At 29.6% G+C, this 18466-nt stretch overlaps 6 long non-coding RNA genes across 69 annotated transcripts; all 6 read left to right on the top strand.

Moving 5' to 3' along the window:
* Window positions 1–376: 376 nt before the first annotated feature.
* Window positions 377–6187, top strand: LOC124460639. Of its 37 annotated transcripts, XR_006954618.1 has the most exons (28): window positions 377–588; window positions 727–1240; window positions 1301–1412; window positions 1473–1585; window positions 1650–1845; window positions 1906–2018; window positions 2083–2302; window positions 2363–2475; window positions 2536–2648; window positions 2713–2908; window positions 2969–3188; window positions 3249–3361; window positions 3422–3534; window positions 3595–3707; window positions 3766–3878; window positions 3939–4051; window positions 4112–4304; window positions 4365–4477; window positions 4537–4649; window positions 4710–4822; window positions 4882–4994; window positions 5055–5167; window positions 5228–5420; window positions 5481–5593; window positions 5653–5765; window positions 5825–5937; window positions 5997–6106; window positions 6169–6187. It is a non-coding gene; the product is annotated as an uncharacterized LOC124460639 (long non-coding RNA). The 37 variants fall into 37 exon arrangements; XR_006954606.1 differs by having other exon boundaries at window positions 377–1240; XR_006954613.1 differs by having other exon boundaries at window positions 377–1240; window positions 5825–5934.
* Window positions 6188–9204: 3017 nt separating this feature from the next.
* LOC124460638 lies at window positions 9205–12723 on the top strand. 15 transcript variants are annotated; one of them, XR_006954591.1, is made up of 13 exons: window positions 9966–10070; window positions 10131–10326; window positions 10387–10499; window positions 10560–10755; window positions 10816–11011; window positions 11072–11266; window positions 11327–11522; window positions 11583–11695; window positions 11756–11868; window positions 11929–12124; window positions 12185–12368; window positions 12428–12623; window positions 12683–12723. It is a non-coding gene; the product is annotated as an uncharacterized LOC124460638 (long non-coding RNA). The 15 variants fall into 15 exon arrangements; XR_006954596.1 differs by having other exon boundaries at window positions 11756–11865; XR_006954595.1 differs by having other exon boundaries at window positions 11583–11692.
* A 48-nt stretch (window positions 12724–12771) lies between these two features.
* On the top strand, window positions 12772–12967 carry LOC124460642. Its single transcript, XR_006954651.1, has 2 exons — window positions 12772–12866; window positions 12927–12967. It is a non-coding gene; the product is annotated as an uncharacterized LOC124460642 (long non-coding RNA).
* A 64-nt stretch (window positions 12968–13031) lies between these two features.
* On the top strand, window positions 13032–13222 carry LOC124460641. Its single transcript, XR_006954650.1, has 2 exons — window positions 13032–13121; window positions 13182–13222. It is a non-coding gene; the product is annotated as an uncharacterized LOC124460641 (long non-coding RNA).
* A 141-nt stretch (window positions 13223–13363) lies between these two features.
* Window positions 13364–15284, top strand: LOC124460640. 7 transcript variants are annotated; one of them, XR_006954645.1, is made up of 8 exons: window positions 13364–13376; window positions 13693–13888; window positions 13949–14061; window positions 14121–14233; window positions 14293–14488; window positions 14720–14915; window positions 14980–15175; window positions 15236–15284. It is a non-coding gene; the product is annotated as an uncharacterized LOC124460640 (long non-coding RNA). The 7 variants fall into 7 exon arrangements; XR_006954644.1 differs by lacking the exon at window positions 13364–13376 and adding an exon at window positions 13595–13632; XR_006954647.1 differs by lacking the exon at window positions 13364–13376 and adding an exon at window positions 13595–13632 and having other exon boundaries at window positions 14121–14230.
* A 2-nt stretch (window positions 15285–15286) lies between these two features.
* Window positions 15287–16657, top strand: LOC124460643. 8 transcript variants are annotated; one of them, XR_006954657.1, is made up of 5 exons: window positions 15287–15347; window positions 15409–15625; window positions 15687–15907; window positions 15968–16079; window positions 16514–16657. It is a non-coding gene; the product is annotated as an uncharacterized LOC124460643 (long non-coding RNA). The 8 variants fall into 8 exon arrangements; XR_006954654.1 differs by lacking the exon at window positions 16514–16657 and adding an exon at window positions 16192–16207 and having other exon boundaries at window positions 15406–15625; XR_006954652.1 differs by lacking the exon at window positions 16514–16657 and adding an exon at window positions 16192–16207.
* The last annotated feature ends 1809 nt before the right edge of the window (window positions 16658–18466 follow it).

Genomic DNA, 18466 nt, shown 5'->3' on the forward strand with positions numbered 1-18466 from the left:
ATGTGGTATGTTGCTGGTGTTTATACGTACGGACGGACAGACATGGCTAGATCGTCTCCGCTGTAGATGCTAACTAAGAATATATATACCTTATGGGGTCGGAAAAGCTTTCTTCTGCCTGTTACATACATTTTGGCGACTTTGATATACCATTTCACCCTATGGGTGTATGGTATAAAAATCGATTTTTTTTGGAGGGTGTCAGAGTGTGTCACCTCTAGTAAATATTTAAGCGATGAAATTCACTTCAAAAAGCAGGCTGTGAGACAAAAGAGAAGTATTCATACCAGATCAAAGTAGGCCTGATGTGGTAAATCAATCACATAAAGTCATACCCTAATTCATGTAGTAAGGAAACATCAGTTCACTTCTAGCTTCCAAGCAAAACACATACCTCTTCAGTAGTTGAAAATAAAAAAATATTTTTCTTAAAAATTAGTAAATAAAAACGAATATTAAATCACTTTAGTATAATTTCAAACATTCAGTTGAAAAGAAATGAAATTCATTTGGAATGTGCTGCTAAAAAGTTTTTTTTTTTTTTTTGGTTCTTGCCAGGAAACAGGACTATTTATGGCATCCTTGCGAGTAAGTAAAATCATTATAGCCACATCGATATCCTGGTAGCGGAAAAAATTCGCCTCCTTGGGATAGTGTTTGGCCATAAAGTCAACAACCTGATCCACCGACCAAGTGGAAACGTGTTGATTTTTACGTTCGATTCAGCTACAGGAGAAACAGAAGTAGTGTGTGCAGATAGGTGGCAATTCACTAGGCGATGAACAGGAAGGTGGCGGAGTAAGTTAAGGAGGTATGCATATGGGAGCATCGTCGGCGGCGGCGGCGGCGTTGACGGGTGGTTCCTCCTGTTCGTCCTCCGCCTGCTGCTGCTCTTCACTCATTGCATCGGAAATATGACTCGGGATGCACTCTTCGCTTTTGGCCCATTGCTGTTCTTGCTAGTATTCGGCCATGGCTGCCGAGGGAGCTTCACGACTTCCACTTCCGCCGCCTGGACCACGGCCTGGGACAGTAATTGCAGTTCCTAATCCTTGTCCAGTAATAGATCCAACTCTATTACCATTTGTCGGCTCTAAGAGTGAAGTTCGTTAAATGTATAAATTACACCACTTCGATGTCCTCGCAAGGCGAATATAAGAATACTATAATGGATGAGGCTATCTCAAATACCATTTGTCGGTCTTAAGACTAAACTTGGATTCAAGACGAAGAACAGATAGTAAGTTTATTTCGAAAATGAAATGTATTTGATTAAATTGTCAATTCTATTTTATTGCAGTTGGTGTCCTTGTTGAACTTGTATTTTCCTTATTATTTCAATACCAAAATCTATCTCAATTACCATTTGCCGGTCTTAAGACTAATGTTCGATTCAGAATGAAGAATAGGTAGTAAGTTTATTTCAAAAATGAAATGTATTTGATTAAATTGTCAATTTTATTTTATTGCAGTTGGTGTCCTTGTTGAACTTGTATTTTCCTTATTATTTCAATACCATTATCTATCTCAATTACCATTTGCCGGTCTTAAGACTGAAGTTTCGATTCAGAATGAAGAACAGATAGTAAGTTTATTTTAAAAATGAAATGTATTTATTTGATTAAATAGTCAATTTTATTTTATTGCAGTTGGTGTCCTTGTTGAACTTGTATTTTCCTTATTATTTCAATACCATTATCTATCTCAATTACCATGTGTCGGTCAAAAAAAATTAATACAACCTTCAGTAACGCAAAAAACAATAAATGCAAAATTTAGCAACGTAAAATTTCATCCAATTGAGGACGCCAAGACTAAACTTGGATTCAAGACGAAGAACAGATAGTAAGTTTATTTCGAAAATGAAATGTATTTGATTAAATTGTCAATTTTATTTTATTGCAGTTGGTGTCTTTGTTGAACTTGTATTTTCCTTATTATTTCAATACCATTATCTATCTCAATTACCATTTGCCGGTCTTAAGACTGAAGTTTCGATTCAGAATGAAGAACAGATAGTAAGTTTATTTTAAAAATGAAATGTATTTATTTGATTAAATAGTCAATTTTATTTTATTGCAGTTGGTGTCCTTGTTGAACTTGTATTTTCCTTATTATTTCAATACCATTATCTATCTCAATTACCATGTGTCGGTCAAAAAAAATTAATACAACCTTCAGTAACGCAAAAAATACAACCTTCAGTAACGCAAAAAACAATAAATGCAAAATTTAGCAACGTAAAATTTCATCCAATTGAGGACCCCAAGACTAAACTTGGATTCAAGACGAAGAACAGATAGTAAGTTTATTTCGAAAATGAAATGTATTTGATTAAATTATCAATTTTATTTTATTGCAGTTGGTGTCTTTGTTGAACTTGTATTTTCCTTATTATTTCAATACCAAAATCTATCTCAATTACCATTTGCCGGTCTTAAGACTGAAGTTTCGATTCAGAATGAAGAATAGGTAGTAAGTTTATTTCAAAAATGAAATGTATTTGATTAAATTGTCAATTTTATTTTATTGCAGTTGGTGTCTTTGTTGAACTTGTATTTTCCTTATTATTTCAATACCATTATCTATCTCAATTACCATTTGCCGGTCTTAAGACTGAAGTTTCGATTCAGAATGAAGAACAGATAGTAAGTTTATTTTAAAAATGAAATGTATTTATTTGATTAAATAGTCAATTTTATTTTATTGCAGTTAGTGTCCTTGTTGAACTTGTATTTTCCTTATTATTTCAATACCATTATCTATCTCAATTACCATGTGTCGGTCAAAAAAAATTAATACAACCTTCAGTAACGCAAAAAACAATAAATGCAAAATTTAGCAACGTAAAATTTCATCCAATTGAGGACCCCAAGACTAAACTTGGATTCAAGACGAAGAACAGATAGTAAGTTTATTTCGAAAATGAAATGTATTTGATTAAATTGTCAATTTTATTTTATTGCAGTTGGTGTCTTTGTTGAACTTGTATTTTCCTTATTATTTCAATACCATTATCTATCTCAATTACCATGTGTCGGTCAAAAAAAATTAATACAACCTTCAGTAACGCAAAAAATACAACCTTCAGTAACGCAAAAAACAATAAATGCAAAATTTAGCAACGTAAAATTTCATCCAATTGAGGACCCCAAGACTAAACTTGGATTCAAGACGAAGAACAGATAGTAAGTTTATTTCGAAAATGAAATGTATTTGATTAAATTATCAATTTTATTTTATTGCAGTTGGTGTCTTTGTTGAACTTGTATTTTCCTTATTATTTCAATACCAAAATCTATCTCAATTACCATTTGCCGGTCTTAAGACTGAAGTTTCGATTCAGAATGAAGAATAGGTAGTAAGTTTATTTCAAAAATGAAATGTATTTGATTAAATTGTCAATTTTATTTTATTGCAGTTGGTGTCTTTGTTGAACTTGTATTTTCCTTATTATTTCAATACCATTATCTATCTCAATTACCATTTGCCGGTCTTAAGACTGAAGTTTCGATTCAGAATGAAGAACAGATAGTAAGTTTATTTCAAAAATGAAATATATTTGATTAAATTGTCAATTTTATTTTATTGCAGTTGGTGTCTTTGTTGAACTTGTATTTTCCTTATTATTTCAATACCATAATCTATCTCAATCACCATTTGCCGGTCTTAAGACTAATGTTTCGATTCAGAATGAAGAATAGGTAGTAAGTTTATTTCAAAATGAAATGTATTTGATTAAATTGTCAATTCTATTTATTGCAGTTGGTGTCCTTGTTGAACTTGTATTTTCCTTATTATTTCAATACCAAAATCTATCTCAATTACCATTTGCCGGTCTTAAGACTGAAGTTTCGATTCAGAATGAAGAATAGGTAGTAAGTTTATTTCAAAAATGAAATGTATTTGATTAAATTGTCAATTTTATTTTATTGCAGTTGGTGTCTTTGTTGAACTTGTATTTTCCTTATTATTTCAATACCATTATCTATCTCAATTACCATGTGTCGGTCTTAAGACTAATGTTTCGATTCAGAATGAAGAACAGATAGTAAGTTTATTTCAAAAATGAAATGTATTTGATTAAATTATCAATTCTATTTTATTGCAGTTGGTGTCTTTGTTGAACTTGTATTTTCCTTATTTCAATACCATTAACTATCTCAATTACCATGTGTCGGTCAAAAAAAATTAATACAACCTTCAATAACGCAAAAAACAATAAATGCAAAATTTAGCAACGTAAAATTTCATCCAATTGAGGACCCCAAGACTAAACTTGGATTCAAGACGAAGAACAGATAGTAAGTTTATTTCGAAAATGAAATGTATTTGATTAAATTGTCAATTTTATTTTATTGCAGTTGGTGTCTTTGTTGAACTTGTATTTTCCTTATTATTTCAATACCAAAATCTATCTCAATTACCTTTTGCCGGTCTTAAGACTAAAGTTTCGATTCAGAATGAAGAATAGGTAGTAAGTTTATTTCAAAAATGAAATGTATTTGATTAAATTGTCAATTCTATTTATTGCAGTTGGTGTCCTTGTTGAACTTGTATTTTCCTTATTATTTCAATACCATTATCTATCTCAATTACCATTTGCCGGTCTTAAGACTGAAGTTTCGATTCAGAATGAAGAACAGATAGTAAGTTTATTTCAAAAATGAAATATATTTGATTAAATTGTCAATTTTATTTTATTGCAGTTGGTGTCTTTGTTGAACTTGTATTTTCCTTATTATTTCAATACCATAATCTATCTCAATCACCATTTGCCGGTCTTAAGACTAATGTTTCGATTCAGAATGAAGAATAGGTAGTAAGTTTATTTCAAAAATGAAATGTATTTGATTAAATTGTCAATTCTATTTATTGCAGTTGGTGTCCTTGTTGAACTTGTATTTTCCTTATTATTTCAATACCAAAATCTATCTCAATTACCATTTGCCGGTCTTAAGACTGAAGTTTCGATTCAGAATGAAGAATAGGTAGTAAGTTTATTTCAAAAATGAAATGTATTTGATTAAATTGTCAATTTTATTTTATTGCAGTTGGTGTCTTTGTTGAACTTGTATTTTCCTTATTATTTCAATACCATTATCTATCTCAATTACCATGTGTCGGTCTTAAGACTAATGTTTCGATTCAGAATGAAGAACAGATAGTAAGTTTATTTCAAAAATGAAATGTATTTGATTAAATTATCAATTCTATTTTATTGCAGTTGGTGTCTTTGTTGAACTTGTATTTTCCTTATTTCAATACCATTAACTATCTCAATTACCATGTGTCGGTCAAAAAAAATTAATACAACCTTCAATAACGCAAAAAACAATAAATGCAAAATTTAGCAACGTAAAATTTCATCCAATTGAGGACCCCAAGACTAAACTTGGATTCAAGACGAAGAACAGATAGTAAGTTTATTTCGAAAATGAAATGTATTTGATTAAATTGTCAATTTTATTTTATTGCAGTTGGTGTCTTTGTTGAACTTGTATTTTCCTTATTATTTCAATACCAAAATCTATCTCAATTACCTTTTGCCGGTCTTAAGACTAAAGTTTCGATTCAGAATGAAGAATAGGTAGTAAGTTTATTTCAAAAATGAAATGTATTTGATTAAATTGTCAATTCTATTTATTGCAGTTGGTGTCCTTGTTGAACTTGTATTTTCCTTATTATTTCAATACCATTATCTATCTCAATTACCATTTGCCGGTCTTAAGACTAATGTTTCGATTCAGAATGAAGAATAGGTAGTAAGTTTATTTCAAAAATGAAATGTATTTGATTAAATTGTCAATTCTATTTATTGCAGTTGGTGTCCTTGTTGAACTTGTATTTTCCTTATTATTTCAATACCATAATCTATCTCAATCACCATTTGCCGGTCTTAAGACTAAAGTTTCGATTCAGAATGAAGAATAGGTAGTAAGTTTATTTCAAAAATGAAATGTATTTGATTAAATTGTCAATTCTATTTATTGCAGTTGGTGTCCTTGTTGAACTTGTATTTTCCTTATTATTTCAATACCATTATCTATCTCAATTACCATTTGCCGGTCTTAAGACTAATGTTTCGATTCAGAATGAAGAATAGGTAGTAAGTTTATTTCAAAAATGAAATGTATTTGATTAAATTGTCAATTCTATTTACTGCAGTTGGTGTCCTTGTTGAACTTGTTTTTTCCTTATTATTTCAATACCATAATCTATCTCAATCACCATTTGCCGGTCTTAAGACTAAAGTTTCGATTCAGAATGAAGAATAGGTAGTAAGTTTATTTCAAAAATGAAATGTATTTGATTAAATTGTCAATTCTATTTATTGCAGTTGGTGTCCTTGTTGAACTTGTATTTTCCTAATTATTTCAATACCATAATCTATCTCAATCACCATTTGGCGGTCTTAAGACTAATGTTTCGATTCAGAATGAAGAATAGGTAGTAAGTTTATTTCAAAAATGAAATGTATTTGATTAAATTGTCAATTCTATTTATTGCAGTTGGTGTCCTTGTTGAACTTGTATTTTCCTTATTATTTCAATACCATAATCTATCTCAATCACCATTTGCCGGTCTTAAGACTAAAGTTTCGATTCAGAATGAAGAATAGGTAGTAAGTTTATTTCAAAAATGAAATGTATTTGATTAAATTGTCAATTCTATTTATTGCAGTTGGTGTCCTTGTTGAACTTGTATTTTCCTAATTATTTCAATACCATAATCTATCTCAATCACCATTTGCCGGTCTTAAGACTAATGTTTCGATTCAGAATGAAGAATAGGTAGTAAGTTTATTTCAAAAATGAAATGTATTTGATTAAATTGTCAATTCTATTTATTGCAGTTGGTGTCCTTGTTGAACTTGTATTTTCCTTATTATTTCAATACCATAATCTATCTCAATCACCATTTGCCGGTCTTAAGACTAAAGTTTCGATTCAGAATGAAGAATAGGTAGTAAGTTTATTTCAAAAATGAAATGTATTTGATTAAATTGTCAATTCTATTTATTGCAGTTGGTGTCCTTGTTGAACTTGTATTTTCCTTATTATTTCAATACCATAATCTATCTCAATCACCATTTGCCGGTCTTAAGACTAATGTTTCGATTCAGAATGAAGAATAGGTAGTAAGTTTATTTCAAAAATGAAATGTATTTGATTAAATTGTCAATTCTATTTATTGCAGTTGGTGTCCTTGTTGAACTTGTATTTTCCTTATTATTTCAATACCATAATCTATCTCAATCACCATTTGCCGGTCTTAAGACTAAAGTTTCGATTCAGAATGAAGAATAGGTAGTAAGTTTATTTCAAAAATGAAATGTATTTGATTAAATTGTCAATTCTATTTATTGCAGTTGGTGTCCTTGTTGAACTTGTATTTTCCTTATTATTTCAATACCATTATCTATCTCAATTACCATTTGCCGGTCTTAAGACTAATGTTTCGATTCAGAATGAAGAATAGGTAGTAAGTTTATTTCAAAAATGAAATGTATTTGATTAAATTGTCAATTCTATTTATTGCAGTTGGTGTCCTTGTTGAACTTGTATTTTCCTTATTATTTCAATACCATTATCTATCTCAATTACCATTTGCCGGTCTTAAGACCAATGTTTCGATTCAGAATGAAGAATAGGTAGTAAGTTTATTTCAAAAATGAAATGTATTTGATTAAATTGTCAATTTTATTTTATTGCAGTTGGTGTCTTTGTTGAACTTGTATTTTCCTTATTATTTCAATACCATTATCTATCTCAATTACCATTTGCCGGTCTTAAGACTAAAGTTTCGATTCAGAATGAAGAATAGGTAGTAAGTTTATTTCAAAAATGAAATGTATTTGATTAAATTGTCAATTTTATTTTATTGCAGTTGGTGTCTTTGTTGAACTTGTATTTTCCTTATTATTTCAATACCATTATCTATCTCAATTACCATGTGTCGGTCAAAAAAAATTAATACAACCTTCAATAACGCAAAAAACAATAAATGCAAAATTTAGCAACGTGAAATTTCATCCAATTGAGGACCCCAAGACTAAACTTGGACTCAAGACCAAGAACAGGTAGTAAGTTTATTTCAAAAATGAAATGTATTTGATTAAATTGTCAATTCTATTTATTGCAGTTGGTGTCCTTGTTGAACTTGTATTTTCCTTATTATTTCAATACCATTATCTATCTCAATTACCATTTGCCGGTCTTAAGACTGAAGTTTCGATGCAGAATGAAGAATAGGTAGGAAGTTTATTTCAAAAATGAAATGTATTTGATTAAATTGTCAATTTTATTTTATTGCAGTTGGTGTCCTTGTTAAACTTGTATTTTCCTTATTATTTCAATACCATTATCTATCTCAATTACCATTTGTCGGTCAAAAAAAATTTATACAACCTTCAGTAACGCAAAAAACAATAAATGCAAAATTTAGCAACGTAAAATTTCATCCAATTGAAGACCCCAAGACTAAACTTGGACTCAAGACCAAGAACAGGTAGTAAGTTTATTTCAAAAATGAAATGTATTTGATTAAATTGTCAATTCTATTTATTGCAGTTGGTGTCCTTGTTGAACTTGTATTTTCCTTATTATTTCAATACCATTATCTAACTCTATTACCATTTGTCGGTTCAAAGACTGAAGTTCGTTAAATGTATAAATTACACCACTTCTATGTCCTCGCAAGGCGAATATAAGAATACTATAATGGATGAGGCTATCTGAAATACCATTTGTCGGTCTTAAACTAAACTTGGATTCAAGACGAAGAACAGGTAGTAAGTTTATTTTAAAAATTAAATGTATTTGATTAAATTGTCAATTTTATTTTACTGCAGTTGGTGTCCTTGTTGAACTTGTATTTTCCTTATTATTTCAATACCAAAATCTATCTCAATTACCATTTGGCGGTCTTAAACTAAACTTGGATTCAAGACGAAGAACAGGTAGTAAGTTTATTTTAAAAATTAAATGTATTTGATTAAATTGTCAAATTTATTTTACTGCAGTTGGTGTCCTTGTTGAACTTGTATTTTCCTTATTATTTCAATACCAAAATCTATCTCAATTACCATTTGCCGGTCTTAAGACTGAAGTTTCGATGCAGAATGAAGAATAGGTAGGAAGTTTATTTCAAAAATGAAATGTATTTGATTAAATTGTCAATTTTATTTTATTGCAGTTGGTGTGTTTGTTGAACTTGTATTTTCCTTATTATTTCAATACCAAAATCTATCTCAATTACCATTTGCCGGTCTTAAGACTAATGTTCGATTCAGAATGAAGAATAGGTAGTAAGTTTATTTCAAAAATGAAATGTATTTGATTAAATTGTCAATTCTATTTTATTGCAGTTGGTGTCCTTGTTGAACTTGTATTTTCCTTATTATTTCAATACCAAAATCTATCTCAATTACCATGTGTCGGTCAAAAAAAATTAATACAACCTTCAGTAACGCAAAAAACTATAAATGCAAAATTTAGCAACGTAAAATTTCATCCAATTGAGGACCCCAAGACTAAACTTGGATTCAAAACGAAGAACAGATAGTAAGTTTATTTCGAAAATGAAATGTATTTATTTGATTAAATTGTCAATTTTATTTTATTGCAGTTGGTGTCCTTGTTGAACTTGTATTTTCCTTATTATTTCAATACCATTATCTATCTCAATTACCATGTGTCGGTCAAAAAAAATTAATAACGCAAAAAACAATAAATGCAAAATTTAGCAACGTAAAATTTCATCCAATTGAGGACCCCAAGACTAAACTTGGATTCAAGACGAAGAACAGATAGTAAGTTTATTTCGAAAATGAAATGTATTTGATTAAATTGTCAATTCTATTTTATTGCAGTTGGTGTCCTTGTTGAACTTGTATTTTCCTTATTATTTCAATACCATTATCTATCTCAATTACCATGTGTCGGTCAAAAAAAATTAATACAACCTTTAATAACGCAAAAAACAATAAATGCAAAATTTAGCAACGTAAAATTTCATCCAATTGAGGACCCCAAGACTAAACTTGGATTCAAGACGAAGAACAGATAGTAAGTTTATTTCGAAAATGAAATGTATTTGATTAAATTGTCAATTTTATTTTATTGCAGTTGGTGTCTTTGTTAAACTTGTATTTTCCTTATTATTTCAATACCATTATCTATCTCAATTACCATGTGTCGGTCAAAAAAAATTAATACAACCTTCAATAACGCAAAAAACAATAAATGCAAAATTTAGCAACGTAAAATTTCATCCAATTGAGGACACCAAGACTAAACTTGGATTCAAGACGAAGAACAGATAGTAAGTTTATTTCGAAAATGAAATGTATTTGATTAAATTATCAATTTTATTTTATTGCAGTTGGTGTCCTTGTTGAACTTGTATTTTCCTTATTATTTCAATACCAAAAACTATCTCAATTACCATTTGCCGGTCTTAAGACTAATGTTTCGATTCAGAATGAAGAATAGGTAGTAAGTTTATTTCAAAAATGAAATGTATTTGATTAAATTGTCAATTCTATTTTATTGCAGTTGGTGTCTTTGTTGAACTTGTATTTTCCTTATTATTTCAATACCATTATCTATCTCAATTACCATGTGTCGGTCAAAAAAAATTAATACAACCTTCAGTAACGCAAAAAACAATAAATGCAAAATTTAGCAACGTAAAATTTCATCCAATTGAGGACCCCAAGACTAAACTTGGATTCAAGACGAAGAACAGATAGTAAGTTTATTTCGAAAATGAAATGTATTTGATTAAATTGTCAATTTTATTTTATTGCAGTTGGTGTCTTTGTTGAACTTGTATTTTCCTTATTATTTCAATACCATTATCTGTCTCAATTACCATGTGTCGGTCAAAAAAAATTAATACAACCTTCAATAACGCAAAAAACAATAAATGCAAAATTTAGCAACGTAAAATTTCATCCAATTGAGGACCCCAAGACTAAACTTGGATTCAAGACGAAGAACAGATAGTAAGTTTATTTCGAAAATGAAATGTATTTGATTAAATTGTCAATTTTATTTTATTGCAGTTGGTGTCTTTGTTGAACTTGTATTTTCCTTATTATTTCAATACCATTATCTATCTCAATTACCATGTGTCGGTCAAAAAAATTAATACAACCTTCAATAACGCAAAAAACAATAAATGCAAAATTTAGCAACGTAAAATTTCATCCAATTGAGGACCCCAAGACTAAACTTGGATTCAAGACGAAGAACAGATAGTAAGTTTATTTCGAAAATGAAATGTATTTGATTAAATTGTCAATTTTATTTTATTGCAGTTGGTGTCTTTGTTGAACTTGTATTTTCCTTATTATTTCAATACCATTATCTATCTCAATTACCATGTGTCGGTCAAAAAAAATTAATACAACCTTCAATAACGCAAAAAACAATAAATGCAAAATTTAGCAACGTAAAATTTCATCCAATTGAGGACCCCAAGACTAAACTTGGATTCAAGACGAAGAACAGATAGTAAGTTTATTTCGAAAATGAAATGTATTTGATTAAATTATCAATTTTATTTTATTGCAGTTGGTGTCCTTGTTGAACTTGTATTTTCCTTATTATTTCAATACCAAAAACTATCTCAATTACCATTTGCCGGTCTTAAGACTAATGTTTCGATTCAGAATGAAGAATAGGTAGTAAGTTTATTTCAAAAATGAAATGTATTTGATTAAATTGTCAATTTTATTTTATTGCAGTTGGTGTCTTTGTTGAACTTGTATTTTCCTTATTATTTCAATACCAAAATCTATCTCAATTACCATTTGCCGGTCTTAAGACTAATGTTTCGATTCAGAATGAAGAATAGGTAGTAAGTTTATTTCAAAAATGAAATGTATTTGATTAAATTGTCAATTCTATTTTATTGCAGTTGGTGTCTTTGTTGAACTTGTATTTTCCTTATTATTTCAATACCATTATCTATCTCAATTACCATGTGTCGGTCAAAAAAAATTAATACAACCTTCAATAACGCAAAAAACAATAAATGCAAAATTTAGCAACGTAAAATTTCATCCAATTGAGGACCCCAAGACTAAACTTGGATTCAAGACGAAGAACAGATAGTAAGTTTATTTCGAAAATGAAATGTATTTGATTAAATTATCAATTCTATTTTATTGCAGTTGGTGTCCTTGTTGAACTTGTATTTTCCTTATTATTTCAATACCATTATCTATCTCAATTACCATGTGTCGGTCAAAAAAAATTAATAACGCAAAAAACAATAAATGCAAAATTTAGCAACGTAAAATTTCATCCAATTGAGGACCCCAAGACTAAACTTGGATTCAAGACGAAGAACAGATAGTAAGTTTATTTCGAAATGAAATGTATTTGATTAAATTATCAATTCTATTTTATTGCAGTTGGTGTCTTTGTTGAACTTGTATTTTCCTTATTATTTCAATACCATTATCTATCTCAATTACCATGTGTCGGTCAAAAAAAATTAATACAACCTTCAGTAACGCAAAAAACAATAAATGCAAAATTTAGCAACGTAAAATTTCATCCAATTGAGGACCCCAAGACTAAACTTGGATTCAAGACGAAGAACAGATAGTAAGTTTATTTCGAAATGAAATGTATTTGATTAAATTATCAATTCTATTTTATTGCAGTTGGTGTCTTTGTTGAACTTGTATTTTCCTTATTATTTCAATACCATTATCTATCTCAATTACCATGTGTCGGTCAAAAAAAATTAATAACGCAAAAAAACAATAAATGCAAATTTAGCAACGTAAAATTTCATCCAATTGAGGACCCCAAGACTAAACTTGGATTCAAGACGAAGAACAGATAGTAAGTTTATTTCGAAAATGAAATGTATTTGATTAAATTATCAATTCTATTTTATTGCAGTTGGTGTCTTTGTTGAACTTGTATTTTCCTTATTATTTCAATACCATTATCTATCTCAATTACCATGTGTCGGTCAAAAAAAATTAATACAACCTTCATAACGCAAAAAACAATAAATGCAAAATTTAGCAACGTAAAATTTCATCCAATTGAGGACCCCAAGACTAAACTTGGATTCAAGACGAAGAACAGATAGTAAGTTTATTTCGAAAATGAAATGTATTTGATTAAATTGTCAATTCTATTTTATTGCAGTTGGTGTCTTTGTTGAACTTGTATTTTCCTTATTATTTCAATACCATTATCTATCTCAATTACCATGTGTCGGTCAAAAAAAATTAATACAACCTTCAATAACGCAAAAAACAATAAATGCAAAATTTAGCAACGTAAAATTTCATCCAATTGAGGACCCAAGACTAAACTTGGATTCAAGACGAAGAACAGATAGTAAGTTTATTTCGAAAATGAAATGTATTTATTTGATTAAATTGTCAATTCTATTTTATTGCAGTTGGTGTCTTGTTGAACTTGTATTTTCCTTATTATTTCAATACCATTATCTATCTCAATTACATGTGTCGGTCAAAAAAATTAATACAACCTTCAGTAACGCAAAAAACAATAAATGCAAAATTTAGCAACGTAAAATTTCATCCAATTGAGGACCCAAGACTAAACTTGGATTCAAGACGAAGAACAGATAGTAAGTTTATTTCGAAAATGAAATGTATTTGATTAAATTGTCAATTTTATTTTATTGCAGTTGGTGTCTTTGTTGAACTTGTATTTTCCTTATTATTTCAATACCATTATCTATCTCAATTACCATGTGTCGGTCAAAAAAAATTATTACAACCTTCAATAACGCAAAAAACAATAAATGCAAAATTTAGCAACGTAAAATTTCATCCAATTGAGGACCCCAAGACTAAACTTGGATTCAAGACGAAGAACAGATAGTAAGTTTATTTCGAAAATGAAATGTATTTGATTAAATTATCAATTTTATTTTATTGCAGTTGGTGTCCTTGTTGAACTTGTATTTTCCTTATTATTTCAATACCAAAAACTATCTCAATTACCATTTGCCGGTCTTAAGACTAATGTTTCGATTCAGAATGAAGAATAGGTAGTAAGTTTATTTCAAAATGAAATGTATTTGATTAAATTGTCAATTTTATTTTATTGCAGTTGGTGTCTTTGTTGAACTTGTATTTTCCTTATTATTTCAATACCAAAATCTATCTCAATTACCATTTGCCGGTCTTAAGACTAATGTTTCGATTCAGAATGAAGAATAGGTAGTAAGTTTATTTCAAAATGAAATGTATTTGATTAAATTGTCAATTCTATTTTATTGCAGTTGGTGTCTTTGTTGAACTTGTATTTTCCTTATTATTTCAATACCATTATCTATCTCAATTACCATGTGTCGGTCAAAAAAAATTAATACAACCTTCAATAACGCAAAAAACAATAAATGCAAAATTTAGCAACGTAAAATTTCATCCAATTGAGGACCCCAAGACTAAACTTGGATTCAAGACGAAGAACAGATAGTAAGTTTATTTCGAAATGAAATGTATTTGATTAAATTGTCAATTCTATTTTATTGCAGTTGGTGTCTTGTTGAACTTGTATTTTCCTTATTATTTCAATACCAAAAACTATCTCAATTACCATTTGCCGGTCTTAAGACTAATGTTTCGATTCAGAATGAAGAATAGGTAGTAAGTTTATTTCAAAAATGAAATGTATTTGATTAAATTGTCAATTCTATTTTATTGCAGTTGGTGTCCTTGTTGAACTTGTATTTTCCTTATTATTTCAATACCATTATCTATCTCAATTACCATGTGTCGGTCAAAAAAAATTAATACAACCTTCAATAACGCAAAAAACAATAAATGCAAAATTTAGCAACGTAAAATTTCATCCAATTGAGGACCCCAAGACTAAACTTGGATTCAAGACGAAGAACAGATAGTAAGTTTATTTCGAAAATGAAATGTATTTATTTGATTAAATTGTCAATTTTATTTTATTGCAGTTGGTGTCCTTGTTGAACTTGTATTTTCCTTATTATTTCAATACCATTATCTATCTCAATTACCATGTGTCGGTCAAAAAAAATTAATACAACCTTCAGTAACGCAAAAAACAATAAATGCAAAATTTAGCAACGTAAAATTTCATCCAATTGAGGACCCCAAGACTAAACTTGGATTCAAGACGAAGAACAGATAGTAAGTTTATTTCGAAAATGAAATGTATTTGATTAAATTGTCAATTTTATTTTATTGCAGTTGGTGTCCTTGTTGAACTTGTATTTTCCTTATTATTTCAATACCAAAACTATCTCAATTACCATTTGCCGGTCTTAAGACTAATGTTTCGATTCAGAATGAAGAATAGGTAGTAAGTTTATTTCAAAAATGAAATGTATTTGATTAAATTGTCAATTTTATTATTTTAGCAGTTGGTGTCCTTGTTGAACTTGTATTTTCCTTATTATTTCAATACCATTATCTAACTTTATTACCATTTGTCGGTTCCAAGACTGAAGTTCGTTAAATGTATAAATTACACCACTTCTATGTCCTCGCAAGGCGAATATAAGAATACTATAATGGATGAGGCTATCTCAAATACCATTTGTCGGTCTTAAACTAAACTTGGATTCAAGACGAAAAACAGTAAGTTTATTTTAAAAATTAAATCTAATTTGATTAAATTGTCAATTTTATTTTACTGCAGTTGGTGTCCTTGTTAAATTTTTATTTACCTTATTATTTCAATACCATTATCCAACTCTATTACCATTTGTCGGTTCCAAGACTGAAGTTCGTTAAATGTATAAATTACACCACTTCGATGTCCTCGCAAGGCGAATATAAGAATACTATAATGGATGAGGCTATCTCAAATACCATTTGTCGGTCTTAAACTAAACTTGGATTCAAGACGAAGAACAGGTAGTAAGTTTATTTTAAAAATTAAATGTATTTGATTAAATTGTCAATTTTATTTTACTGCAGTTGGTGTCCTTGTTGATCTTGTATTTTCCTTATTATTTCAATACCATTATCTACCTCAATTACCATTTGCCGGTCTTAAGACAAAACTTGGATTCTGAATGAAGAACAGATAGTAAGTTTATTTTAAAAATGAAATCCGTTTTTTGCTTGAATATTGTCAATTCTATTCTTTTTACTGCTGTGCTTAATCCTTGTTGAATTTTTGTTTTCCTTATGTATTTCAGTATCATTATCTTTTTTTTTTTTTTTTTTTTTTTTTTTTTTTTTTTTTTTTTTTTTTTTTTTTTTTTTTTTTTTTTTTTTTTTTTTTTTTTTTTTTTTTTTTTTTTTTTTTTTTTTTTTTTTTTTTTTTTTTTTTTTTTTTTTTTTTTTTTTTTTTTTTTTTTTTTTTTTTTTTTTTTTTTTTTTTTTTTTTTTTTTTTTTTTTTTTTTTTTTTTTTTTTTTTTTTTTTTTTTTTTTTTTTTTTTTTTTTTTTTTTTTTTTTTTTTTTTTTTTTTTTTTTTTTTTTTTTTTTTTTTTTTTTTTTTTTTCCATTGCCACCACAGTCTTTTTACGGTTCTGACAGTTCCGAAGAGTTCTCTAAACGTATACATTTTGTATTGAAGTATCTCCACCTTATTAAGTCACCAAGGAGCTAAATCCATTGGCGGTGAATTAAAAGTGAAAACTTCTGGACCAAGGATATTTTCCAGACTATTTTTTTTTTTTTTTTTTTTTTTTTTTTTTTTTTTTTTTTTTTTTTTTTTTTTTTTTTTTTTTTTTTTTTTTTTTTTTTTTTTTTTTTTTTTTTTTTTTTTTTATTTTCCAGACTCATTATGTTTATGTGAAAATTTCTGAAGATTATTTCATAAAATTGTTAGATTCATATAAATTGTAGCAGTCAAATGTACAATAAAAGTTATTCTTGTTATTAATATCAGTGATCTTAATGCGATCCAATTCGCAGATGCATGGGTCATACCTTTGGGTTTATGGATTAACTTAAAATACTCCATAATGGTGAGATATCAATCGTTTATGAAGATGAACTGAACCCTGAAGTGTCTTTTAAGTTGGAGAGTAAGCCAAAAACAAAGGCCAATAAAAGATTTCGCATGAATCGAATTTCATTTTTCCAAATGTAATGCAATTGTATAGGGATTTCGTTCATTCAGTTCAATTGGAAATTAGATTTGACATGCATATCATTATGATCAGGGATAATGAGCATTGCAGTGATGATCATTTGTTATACTCCATCACTAACAGCAACAATAAATGCACAGACACATCATCATGCACTGTCCATTCCTTCTACTTCTCTTTTTACTTCGGAGCTCTCTGGTCAATAAACGACCACAACGAAAACAAACCAGAACACCAAGAACAAGAGCCTGAACGGGCTTTGATCTGTAACCGCCAAGAGCCAAGAACCGACTGAGCCCCCATTGCCCATTCATTGAAGTCGTCGCTGTCGAAGGTGGTGAAGGGGGGGCCAGGGAGAAGAGTTACTGACACCTTCTCAGTCTCTAAAAGGCCATTAGCCAATATAACAGCCACGCAACGCGGTTTGTATTGTATTTTATCATGTCTACAAAAGTCAAAAAGCCATATTACATCATAACCTTTGCCGCAGGCTAAAGGCTGAGGTTCCACCAAACTGCAGAGATGAAGATTTCGTGCCTAAGTGGCCTTTAGGGAGAAAAAAAAAGTGTTCTAATAACAAGCCAAAAAAATGAAAACGGGAAAACAGTTTTAACTGGAAAATGTATTGAGATGGGGTCGGTGTGTGAATGAAGGGGATAGAGAGGGGAAATGGAAATTGTTTGCATTTGTCAAATAGATGGGCAATCCGAAAAAAAGAGTTTCCTCTTTTTCAACTGACCGCCTTGGTGATGAGACAAAAGGGTTTAAACAACACCGGACACCCTCTCAAGTGGCTCACGATCTCATCTCTAAGCCGATGGCATCCTTTTATTTTTTGTTTTTTCAAATGGTCAGCAAACAAAGCCAAAGTCTCAATCCCAGAGTCGGAGTCACCCTTTAGAATTGTTCTAATAAGCCGCACTCTTAACCTGATCATGTTGTGCAAACAGCGGACTATCGACAGCAAGACACACCGACAGACACACGCCTAGGTGAGATCCAGTGAATGAGAGACAGAGAACGACTGAGACCAAAAAGGCATTCCGCCTAACAAGGCCATGAAAGGAGTTCATTGTGCGTTTGGTTTGGTTTGCATCGCCATCGCCCGTCGGTCACTTTGAGTGTCATAAAAAGAAAAAGAAGAAAAAAACAGAAGAGAAGAAAAACTTTTAAAAGCCTGCAAACAAAACGTTGCTCGCATTTTGTGTTGTTCAGCTAGAGCAGTTAATTAGAATGTGGATGAGGATCGTGAATGGAGGTGGAGATGGTGATGGAATGGAGTTGAAGTTGTAGCTGTAGTTCAAGTTGGAGTCGATGACGTACCATCCATCCATCCATCTATCCAGCCATCCATCCATCTAGTCATCTGGCCC

This window comes from Drosophila willistoni (genome assembly GCF_018902025.1).
Source record: "Drosophila willistoni isolate 14030-0811.24 chromosome XR unlocalized genomic scaffold, UCI_dwil_1.1 Seg143, whole genome shotgun sequence".
NCBI lineage: Eukaryota > Metazoa > Arthropoda > Insecta > Diptera > Drosophilidae > Drosophila > Drosophila willistoni.